We start from the raw sequence: 12912 nt of genomic DNA on the forward strand, positions 1-12912 counted from the left end.
TTATTTTGAATATTCATTCGAGGACTTATGACTCTGCTTATTTTGTTAAATAATATTCTTTATTTTATTAAAGAATAATGTTTCGATAATCAAACTTATTTTCGATTATTCAAATAAAGATCGTACTTTCGTATAAGTATATCTTTGGTTATTCATTATTCATTTCAAGTATGAGTTTTAAAACTTCTAATTCAATTATTTTTATAAAGATTATCCTTTTGGGAATATTATTTAAATAATAATACTCAGATATTTTCTAATATATCGGGACTGATTTATTTTATTAAATCAGCATTACTCCAAACATTCTTAAAAATGTTTTCGAGTCTTCAAAATGATTTTTAAAAGTTAGGGCGGATCCCAAAACTCATTTTTTTATATTTAAGATCCTCCTTTCGAAGGGGATTTAAATACTCGCTCAAAACCTGAGGGATCCGGCTCTGTGGTGTATTTTATATTCGCAACAAGGTTGCTGTTTTGATAAATGAATTGATTACTTACCCAACATTCGGGAAGTAAGTCCATCTAATTGAGTCGACATAAGCGACAAGCCGGGGTACGATCTATCAAAGTGTAAGTGGCTGGGTGGCAGCCCATCAACGCGTAAGAGGCCGGGTGGTGGTCCAGCACAAGGTCCTAATGAGGCCAGGGTGATGACCGGTGGGGGATTCATCTATCTACTAGTAGAAAAGGTTACTTATTGGTATCTTTGCCTGATCAGCAAGATATCAGGTTTATGCCAAGGTTTTCTCCTTTCCAAATTCATTGGATATTGCAACTCTGTTTATAATTTTCATAACAGAGGTTTTCAAGGAGTGTATGAAATGTATATATATATATATAGGTGTATATATATCGGGACTTAATGAAGTATCTCGTAACTTCATTTCTTTCAAATGATATTTCAAAGATTGAATCTATTCAAGTCTTATCTTGTAGTCTCATCAGTGTGATGAACCTTTGAAACTAATTATAACTTGAACAGTGGTAGTTCAAGTAGTATTCGGAAAAGATATAAGTATATTGGAGTATCTTGTAACTTCATATTTTAAACTAATATCTAGTAAATGATTATCTTATGCATGTCAAAGATTTTCAGAAAAATGTTGAGACAAGGTTAGATATATGAGATCACCTTGCAACGATATTTTTATACAGTTATAAACTGGAACTCTGTGTATATTATACATGTCAGAGGATTTCAAAGATTTTAAAAAGTATATATGTATATATATACTGAATATTTTGCGACTTGGTCGCATTAAGATATCAAACTTGGTTCATATCTGCTTGACCAAGACTTTCATGAGTACTATAAGAATGCTTATCAATTGTTAATTATTATACATATTATTTCGGTGGGCTTGTTGCTCACCCTTGCTTTCTTCTTTCATCACATAATAGCAGATAGACAAGATGAACGGGATCAAGCTCCCAATTCGTGAGCGGTTAGGAAACGTTCCGCAGTTTCCTGTAGGCGTTGATGCCGTTGTAGCTGAGGTAGGAACTACCGATAGGCTAGGCTTTCAACTCTTGATGTGCCAGACTTATGTACATTTATGAATTGTAATAATGGCAAATAATATGTAAATTTATTCAGAAATCCTTTTGGGGTGTAATGACTTATAATTGTGGAATAAAATGACTTGTGTTATTTTTGGATATTCATCTCTGAGACTATAACTTGTGGTGTGTGTGTATATTGTTGGGTCACAGTATGTAGTAGTTGGTTGATTAGTAAGATTAAGTATTATTAAGGGAAATGGAACTCGTGACAACCCGGATCCCCGACCCCGGATTTGGGGGTGTTATAGTAATGGTATCAGAGCTAAGCGTTATAAACCTCAGAGATGAAGTGACATTAAAATAAGAAGTTCACTAAGATAAATAAGAATTCTTGCCAAGTTCATAGTCGGACTACCTAACGTAGTGCTGATAGTTAAAACCCTTATGGGAACCCTTATAAATATCATGATAGAAGCGTAATTCGTTATCGTATATGGTAGTGGGACTCTGAACCCTGAGGTTGAGGAGCAACAGCTCGATGATGTTCATGTTGAGGATGTAGCGGTTGAGGATGTTATCCTGGAAGGGATTGTTGCTGAGGAGGATTCCGTGGAGGATCCTGACAAGAATAAATAAAGGACCACTGAGGAATTGATGACCATGGTTAGGGAAACTACCAGAGGTAGGATTGGTCGGTCACTACCGGAGGTTCGTTCAAGTTTGTAAAGATAGTAGCCCCTTTAACGCGGCTTACTTGTAAGACTGAGAAGTTCGAATGGACAGAGAAATGCGAGAACAGCTTTTAAGAACTGAAGCAAAGATTGGTGACGGCCCCTATGATGGCATTGCTGGAGGGAAAAGGATATTTTGTGATGTGTAGTGACGCTTCGCATAAGGAATTAGGGTACTTCTTATACAGCATAACAAGGTAATCGCGTACGCGTCAAGACAATTAAGGGGGTATAAAATTCGATATCCCCACCCATGAGCTTGGGCTCGTGGCAATAGTTTTGCCCTAAAGATTGGAGGCACTACTTGTATAGAGAGAAGTGCGAGATTTACACAAGCCATAAGTGCTCTAGTGCATTTTCACGCAGAAAGAGCTCAACATGCGCCAGAGGAGGTGGTTAGAGCTAATCAAGGATTACGATTATGAGATTCTTTATCATCCAGGGAAAGCCAAAATGGTGGCTAATGCCCTTAGTATAAAGGAGAGACTCAAGATGAAAATATCTTTGGGAGAGTTGATAAGAGATTTTGAGAAAAAGAAAATAGAAGTGAAGGTAACCGGAGCTGGTACTGAAACGCTATTTGAGATTGCAATACCGCCTGAATTATCGAAAAAGATCATATTGTGCCAAGAAAAAGTGATGAATGAAGGCAGAGAGTCAATGACTGGAGAAGAGATTAATACCAAGAAAGATGATAAGGGAATAACGAGGTATTCCTACAGAATTTGGGTTCCAAATGTTTAAGAGCTAAGGACTGGATCTTAGATGAAATCCATAGCTCGAGGAATAAGATTTAGGGCAAACCCCGAATGTGATAGTTAGGGAGGTTGCCATTAAAAAAAAAGGAGCCCATAACATAATGAAGTGGAAAACAAGGATTTTAACGTATACGATAACCCCAAGTATGGGAGAAGGATGAAACATTTCATACTAAGGAAATTGAAAGTCGAGTAAGGAAAGGAGACCCGAGACGGTACTCCTATACGGCAATTCATGGACCTGTCTAAAAAGAACTTAGACTATTATCCCCAACCACCACCCTGAGGAGACAATGTAGTGGGAAATTCTTTCAGGACCTTTAAGTTGCTAAGCTCTCAGAGTTCCAAGGAACAAGTTGACCCAGTTGAGGCAAGAGCCTGGCTAAAAGAAATAGAGGAATTAATTGAGATTCTAAATGATTGACGAAATGCAAAAGACTGTTTTTATCACTTACCTTCCTAAGAGATAGACCACCCGCTGGTGAAAGGCCAAGGAAGGCACGGAGCCAGAGGTTATGATAAACTTATTAAAGTTCAGTCAATTGTTTTCGGGAAAGTAATTCCCAAGGTTATGGAGATAGTGTAAAAGCTTTAGAGCCAGAATAAAGGCGAACGAGTATGATAAATTATGAATCTAAGATTGTGAAAGTTGTCAAGATTCATCTGGAGGACAAGAATTCCAGAACGACGTGATGGTTGAAGTCAATGATTAGTGGGTTCGTGAAATGATTATAATAGAAAAGAAAATAAAAAGAAACTGAAGTGGAAAGGAAAATAAAGATAATAGAGTTTGAGGAATGATAAGGGAGTTGGGTATGAGGAAACCCTAAAGACTCGTAGCAATAGAAATAGAAAAGTATGTATTCGTCAGGATGAGGGTGATTCACCATAAGTTAAAGTTGATGGTTGAAGGCATAAGAGATACATATATTTTATCCCCTGTAAGTTGGAGGATTCGAGGAAATCTTGAGATACTTCGAAGGATAAATAATGAGACGCAGATAGACTGAGGAGACAAGAAAGTAAGAAATTAGGAAAATTGGATGAAGGAAGTGACCTTCAAGAATGTGAAGTGTAAGACCGGTGGCATGATACCCAGAAAGGGAGACGCCAGGTATGAAAGATATCCCAACATTGAGATGACTGTTAAGATAAACAAAAAAAAGTAAATGAGGAATTATTAAGAAGAAGTTCACGTTAAACACGACCAATATCTTCCAGAACATCCCTGTTGTCATTACCAAATTAGGAAAGAAAAGCGGGTAACCATTGTTATCTTTTGAAGGCCATATGGGTTGACCTCAGTTTGAATAAGGATGCTATTGTAAAATTGGTATAGACTATCTGGGTGGGAATGATTGAATAATATAATCTATCAAGGATATATGACTTGATTTATCCATGGAAGGATACAAGTACCTTTTAAAGGTGGAATTAAGGATATAACTTCGATAACTTGAGATGAACCATAGGGGAATGCATGAAGTTTGGCATTTCACCCTTAATAGGGACAGTATGAGTTTTGACAGTATGAATTGGAAAGGATTAAGGTAACAACAACCTTTAAGGATCCGTGGAGAAATTTTTTAGAAGTACCTAAACAATGGTTCTAGTATTAAGTAAATGGTATCTTGATATGCCCTGTACTTAGGGAGTATCGGATGAAGAATTTAAGGATAACCTTAGAGGTTTTACAAGGAAAAAGGTAATATTCAAAGTTCTCAAGAATAGAAATTTTGATAAAGAAAATATGACATAATTATAATAATGCCAGGTGGGCACGTGTTGAACCATAAGAAAGTATAGATTGACCCAATGAAGGTCGAGATTGGTGAAAATGAGAAGGACCCAAGATAAGAGACGTCCTAAGTATGATCGAGAGTCAGTCGTGACAATGTTCACATCTAAAGACTAAGGCAATGACTTATGGGAAAATGGTGATTTTTTTTTCTCACCACGATTTAAGAAAAGCATTTTCACATAAGCAGTGATTGAAATGAAGTAGAAATTTTAGTTGGAGGTGGTTAAAATGACATTGATTGTAAGGAAATTTTACTATCAGGAAAGGCCAAAGAGGTGGCCGACACTTTAAATGTAAGAGGATAATTATAGGCGCTCGTGCCAGAGGAATACAGTGATGATGGTTGAAGCCGTGAAGGTTGTATTATGGTTTGGAAGATTGACATTCCTTCTGATGACCGTGCAATACCCAACCGTAATAGTAGTTTGGTAAAGGTTTAATTCGTGTAATCGCCATGAGCGGGCTATCTATCTTAGAAGGTACTATCTTGAGATAAGCCAGGACCATGTTACGAAATGACTAAATGAACCTTTGAGATGCATGTCTCCCAATAAAGACATATGGTTAATAATGGTATTAACCTGCTATCGTTGCTTTTATTGAAACTCTTCTGTAATTTTATCTACTTCATGTCACGAATGTACGTCAGGATCTGGAGTGTTCTTCATGAATCATGGAATGGCGATTATGTTTCATCTCTTGAAGATTTCGGTACGACATGAATGGACTCCGTATGATTAAATATTAAGATTCAAGGAAAACGAATGACTATAGTAGGTCCGTGGTGGACTATAGTAATGCATCAATGATTCTTTGAACAATGAGCCGATTACAACCGTGAGAGTTGTAGTGTAATGGATGTTGAGATTGGGTACCACTAATCGGGTTGTGGTGATGTATAAGTTATCATTGATAGACTAATTAAGTCGATTATCTACCTATTGAATACTTATTCCTTCTTATCAATAGAGAGTCGTATTACTATACGAGGAAGGTTGTGGTGCAAGCATAGAATTCTAGTAACGATGATGTCTAGAATGAGATCCCAGATTCGATTTTCGATGTCGAGGGAGTTTCAAAGGTGATTGTGTATAAGCTCGAGCAAGAGCATGGGTCCATAGAATGATGGACAGAATAGCAAAAATAATTAGGCATGTGAAATGCGATGTTATAATACCTGATGTTGATATATATACGTATATGTTTTGTTCTCCTATGACAAACCTCTATAGTTCAGAGGTAGATTCCAAGCCAGATATTTTGTGGCAGTATATTTTATATATATACAATTCTCTTTTATTCATTCTTTTCTCTCCTTTTCATTTTGTATAATCTGAGAAGAACAACCCTTCCACAAGGGGAGGTATTGCCGAATGACTATCTATCTGTGTGATAGAAGCCTAGTAGGATACCACATGTTGTTTTTTTGCTTGTCAAGTACTAAAGGCTGGCCACCTTCTGTACTAACTATGCAATATAACAAGTGTTCATGATCATAGTGATCTCTCAATAATTCTTTTTACTTCTATATGAAGGACCAAGCTTTCAAAGATGGAGGCAGCTAGAGATAAAGTGGTACTAGTACGATGGTGTTCCGATTCTAACGCGTTCGTGGTACTAAGGTCGATGAAATTATTAGAAGGTTATAGAACGCTAGAGAGTGACAGTATAGGCATAATGGTATTATGAAGGAAAGATAGTAACGATTACGAACTGGAAAAGAGTGGGTATTGATAGACAAAAGCTATAACGCTAGAAATTATGATGAGGGTCTGTGCAATAAACTTGAAAGAATTTGGAACGATCACTTAACACGGATTGAGTTTTCTTACAATGATAAATGATATGTCAGTATTGAGATGTCGCCTTATGAGATCCTTGAGGGAAGACAATGTCGATCTCCCTTATGTTAAGATGAAGTTGTAGAGCGCAAGATGCTCGAACCCGCAGTAGTCCAAAGAACCAAGGATATAATAGATCTAATCAGAGGACGGCTGGTAATAGCCCAAGATGGACATAAGAAGTATATTGATTTGACACGAAATGAAAAAGAGTAGGAAGTAGGGGACCTAGTGCTGTTATAGGTATTCCCTTGGAAAGGAGGGATGTGGTCCGGAAAGAAAGGAAAGCTAGGCCCACGAATTGTTGGACCCTTGGATATATTAAGTCATATTGGGAAGTTAGCATATGAGCGCATAGGCATGGAACCAAACGTAACCTATATGGAGCAACCGGGAAAGGTTATAGATTGAAAAGGAATAAGTGCTTAGTATAAGGGTTATCAAACTAGTCAGAGTTTGATGGTAGAACCACAATGTGGGAAAATTGACTTGAGAGTTAGAAAGTGCAATGCTAAGAAAGTATCCCCATTCATTTTTATCTGATTCCAGGACGGAATCCTTTTAAGGAGGGGAGACTATAATAACCCCAAAAATTTTGGACATTTTGTAACCCTTATGAATAGTGATTTTGCTGATTATGTTGAATAAGAAAACTTTTCATGCCACACTTTGTAGGGGTTCTTTTATTGATATTCTGAGATCTTATTAGTACTCTATATGGTATATAAGTGTATGTAAAGATCGTCAGAATCCAAATTCAAACACTTTGATTTTTCCAGAAAACTCACCAGATACAAAAAGAATTAAGTATAAGGTAACATGATTAAAAGTATTTTAATTCAAGGATTTTAAGAGAGGATCATAAAAGGAATATAAAATATTGAGAAAGGTTTAAGGGAACCTAAGTAATGAGATCCCGGGTATGATCCCTCAAACGATAAACGAGAACGAAAGTTAAGCGAACCGTAAAACAAATAAACGACCAAGGGACAAGCACATACAAGTAGAATGGGAAGGAAGCTTCCAAAAGAAGCTAAAACAAGTGGTTAAAAGAGAAGGTGACATCATCAAACCATAAGGGGAAGACATGTGGCTTGGAGGTGAGGTCATCCAAGTGATGTCATCATTTTATCAAAGAAATATCCACCAAGTATTCATTTCACAAACACAAAAATCAAAAAGCAACCAAAACAAACACATTTTCTTCTTCCCCCATCTTTTTGCCTCGGCTTCATGAAGAAAATCAAGGAAGAAAATTTCCAAAACCCAAGCTCCACTTAATCATAATTGAAGAGGTTTGTTTCTTTAGCTTCCATAATTCATAACTTAGATGAGCCATAAGTTTAAGCTCAATATTCCATGTTTAACATAGCTAATCAATTCATCAAAGTTCTTGGTGAATAGTGTTTTCAAGGAACTAACTTTGTGTTTTCTTATGTTTTCTTCAAGATCCAAGCTTAGTAGAGATAGTTAGTGGTTATTTAAGGCTTCTTAAGTGATTCTCCACTCTTCAAGGAAGGTATAACTTCTCAAACCCTTAGTCTTAAGTTTTGTTGGTTTGGATTTCATAATGTTTAGATGATGGGTTAGTGTAATGGGTGTGTACTCATGTTTAGAGCTTTGTTTAGTAAGTGGTTTTGTTGATTTTGGAGTTAGGAGTGATACTTGTTGGATTTGATGTACTTGGTCACATTTTGACTTGGTTTAGATGAATAAGTTGAGATCTTGAGTTATAGTTAAATGATCTTGTATTGTGGTTGAATGATGGTGGAATGGTGTTGATTGGTGGTGGTTTGATGTTGAATTGATTTGGTAAAATTTTGGGAAATCGCGTAAACATAGCCGTCGTAATACCCGATTTACCTTACACTATTTTTGTTCTTAACATCAGAACTTGTGAACTCACTGTTAGGTTTTAACCATTGCTATGATTAGATAGTTCATGTTACGAGCTTTGTTTTGATATATGGTTCGCTTGAATCCGATGTACGGTTTAGGAGAAACGACCATTTTAAGTAACGACGTTTCGCGACCGAACCATTACCCTCGCCTTACTTTGAAACCTTGGTTAAGGCTCTTAAATGACTAATTGGAGTATGAAACAATTATGCAAAGTGTATTAGGCAGTTGGTAGAGTACTCGCGAAAGAATCGCCTTAAAATTCTTAATGGTCAATTTATTAAAAATGGTGGAGCCGAGGGTACTCGAACAACTTATGTGATTCGTTAAGCGTAGAAGTGACCACAAGCGAACATTAAGGTTTAATTGGTTAAAGTCTAGTTTCTTAAGCGACCGGGGTTTAATTCCGACTTATTTTTTTGTTCATAGGTTATCGGACCCACTCTAAGCTTAAGTCTATCCGGGAACACTCAGGCAAGTTTTCTACCCGTTATACTGTTGTTGTGATGTAAATATATGTATATGCATTATCTTGTGATAAGTGCATGATTGTTATTAGCACATCTTGCGATATATTGGAGCATGATGATATGGTTTATATGCATGCCTGTCTCATAATATTGATATCTAACTGTTGATTCAAATGCTTATAAGTTGCATAATACCTACGCTAGAGATAAACAGTAATTGCGTATACCCTTAGTATAGGGGACCCAAAGGCGAACATTTTCTAAAACCGGGAGTCGATGTTCTTGGGTATATTATATATATATTTATATATAGATAGATATAGTTTTCAAAACTATTAATCGAATAAGTTTTATTCGATAACTTTATTTTAATTAATGAATATTATTTTGAATATTCATTCGAGGACTTATGACTCCGTTTATTTTAATTAATGAATATTATTTTGAATATTCATTCGAGGACTTATGACTCCGCTTATTTTGTTAAATAATATTCTTTATTTTATTAAAGAATAATGTTTCGATAATCAAACTTATTTGATTATTTAAATAAAGATCGTACTTTCGTATAAGTATATCTTTGGTTATTCATTATTCATTTCAAGTATGAGTTTTAAAACTTCTACTTCAGTAATTTTTATAAAGATTATCCTTTTGGGAATATTATTTAAATAATATTCAGATATTTTCTAATATATCGGGACTAATTTATTTCATTAAATCAGCATTACTCCAAACATTCTTAAAAATGTTTTCGAGTCTTCAAAATGATTTTTAAAAGTTAGGGCGGATCCCAAAACTCATTTTTTTTATATTTAAGATCCTCCTTTCGAAGGGGATTTAAATACTCGCTCAAAACATGAGGGATCCGGCTCTGTGGTGTATTTTATATTCGCAACAAGGTTGTTGTTTTGATAAATGAATTGATTACTTACCTAACATTCGGGAAGTAAGTCCATCTAATTGAGTCGGCATAAGCGACAGGTCGGGGTACGGTCTATCAAAGTGTAAGTGGCTGGGTGGCAGCCCATCAATGTGTAAGAGGCCGGGTGGCGGTCCAGCACAAGGTCTTAATGAGGTCAGGGTGATGACCGGTGGGGGATTCATCCATCTACTAGTAGAAAAGGTTACTTATTGGTATCTTTTCCTGATCAGTAAGATATCAGGTTTATGCCAAGGTTTTCTCCTTTCCAAATTCATTGGATATTGCAACTCTGTTTATAATTTTCATAACAGAGGTTTTCAAGGAGTGTATGAAATGTATATATATAGGTGTATATATATCGGAACTTAATGAAGTATCTCTTAACTTCATTTCTTTCAAATGATATTTCAAAAATTGAATCTATTCAAGTCTTATCTTGTAGTCTCATCAGTGTGATGAACCTTTGAAACTAATTATAACTTGAACAGTGGTAGTTCAAGTAGTATTCGGAAAACATATAAGTATATTGGAGTATCTTGTAACTTCATCTTTTAAACTTATATTTAGTAAATGATTATCTTATGCATGTCAAAGATTTTCAGAAAAACGTTGAGACAAGGTTAGATATATGAGATCACCTTGCAACGATATTTTTATACAGTTATAAACTGGAACTCTGTGTATATTATACATGTCAGAGGATTTCAAAGATTTTGAAAAGTATATATGTATATATATACTGAATATTTTGGGACTTGGTCGCATTAAGATATCAAACTTGGTTCATATCTGCTTGACCAAGACTTTCATGAGTACTATGAGAATGCTCATATATTGTTAATTATTATACATATTATTTCGGTGGGCTTGTTGCTCACCCTTGCTTTCTTCTTTCATCACACAACAATGAATAGACAAGATGAACATGATCAAGCTCTCAATTCGTGAGCGGTTAGGAAACGTTCTGCAGTTTCCTGTAGGCGTTGATGTTGTTGTAGCTGAGGTAGGAACTACCGATAGGCTAGGCTTTCAACTCTTGATGGGCCAGACTTATGTATATTTATGAATTGTAATAATGGCAAAGAATATGTAAATTTATTCAGAAACCCTTTTGGGGTGTAATGACTTATAATTGTGGAATAGAATGACTTGTGTTATTTTTGGATATTCATCTCTGAGACTATAACTTGTGGTGTGTGTGTATATTGTGGGGTCACAGTACGTAGTAGTTGGTTGATTAGTAAGATTAAGTATTATTAAGGGAAATGGAACTCGTGACAACCCGGATCCCCGACCCCGGATTTGGGGGTGTTACATATTTGTTGCAGACATGAACTCAGCAAGTAAGTACAAAGTATGTTGCTTCTACACAAAGGCATCAAGTGAACAAGGTAGACTTTGGCACAAAGAGCTGTCTCACCTAAACTTTAAAGAAATCACCACTTTTGTGGAATTTGGGGGTAATTGTTATAGCCAAACTTTGTCAATAAGCCAATTCGGGTCAAATACGGGTCAACTGAGATCAAATTATGGAAAGGATGAAGGATTAGGTTTTAGACTACAATGCATGAAGGGAAGACGCGCCCTAAGGGTAGGACATGCCCTAATTGGGTGAAATTAGTAAAATGAATTATTTAAATGTGAGATTACAATTCAATAAGAAATATGTTCATTCCATAATAGGATGACGCGTCATGACCTAGGGAAATGCATGATATTGGAGTCATTTAGATAGTTGGGCTTATCCTCACCCAGGACAAGGAAAGTAAGGACAACCTCAGGAAAAGGCAAACATGGAGAGTGCAATGGAGATTATTTTCACAAATATATTTGTTATAGGTACTCTTTGAAGGATTCCCTCCTTGAGACGGTTAATGAAGGGGATGTCCATGAAAAGCTTGAAGGCCTCCAGGGGTATGCCTGATGATTAAAAGCTTCCTCCTGTATTCGACTAGTTTCCTTGTCGGAGATGTGGGGTTAATATTGTTGTGTGCTTTGGGATCTCTGTTCTTGTATTCGATGGCTATCCTCGTTGGAGAACTTTGGAGTCATCCAGCACTTTACACCCAAAAGCTTGGGATCACCTGTTATGTTGTCCGGTGGGTTATCCTTATTCAGGGGACATAACGCATCCAGTATTTGGGGTGAACCGTGGCTATACCTGCATTCATAAATCAAGGGATATAGCTCTAGAGGAGTGTTATCCTTGTACAGGGAGATGCACTATTCATGAAGTTCTACAATTACGAATGAGCTTTGGACATTCGCGGTTGGGCCTCATAGTTGGACATCCCTATAGGTAATGAATACAACACAGAGGGGGGTGAATGTACTTTAGACAATTTTAGTGGCTTTTTGTTTTTCTTAAGCTTGGTGAACAAAGAAGATGTAGAATGTAACTTTTAAAGATAGTATGATTTAAATGAGATAATAATACATGCACAAGAACATACTATCTTTCAAAACTTCACTTAATTTTATATTAAAATCAAGTATGTGTTTTGCTACAAATTTATAGGTTCTTGTTATGTTAAGAACTCAACTTCTCTCTTGAGAGTTATAAGAAATTTCAGATCTATTTGTTACAACTGAAACAAAGCAGCTAGTGTTTACTTTATAGAACAATATACACTAGTTATTACACATCATACATTAATATGTACTAAACCCTATTTTTGGATAATCAAATCTTTCTATTTCTGGCTTAGTGTATCTTTGCTAATCTTGCACGCCTGTGACTTTACTCTGGCAGTTAATCTTGGCCTTTGATCTTGTACTCTTCAAGCTTCTTTTTGTAGACTTGTCAATCCAACTGATTGGATTATTATAATAAGTAAACTAAGAAAATATAGAAGAATCCAGATTCCAAATGAACAAATTCAAACTTGAAAATGATCTTTCTGATTCTCGAAGAATAAGGGGCAAAGGGATTGATCGAGAAAGATCTCTTGTTCTTATTATAAGATCGTGATTGGATACGC

This window comes from Apium graveolens, chromosome 4 (genome assembly GCF_009905375.1).
Source record: "Apium graveolens cultivar Ventura chromosome 4, ASM990537v1, whole genome shotgun sequence".
Classification (NCBI taxonomy): domain Eukaryota; kingdom Viridiplantae; phylum Streptophyta; class Magnoliopsida; order Apiales; family Apiaceae; genus Apium; species Apium graveolens.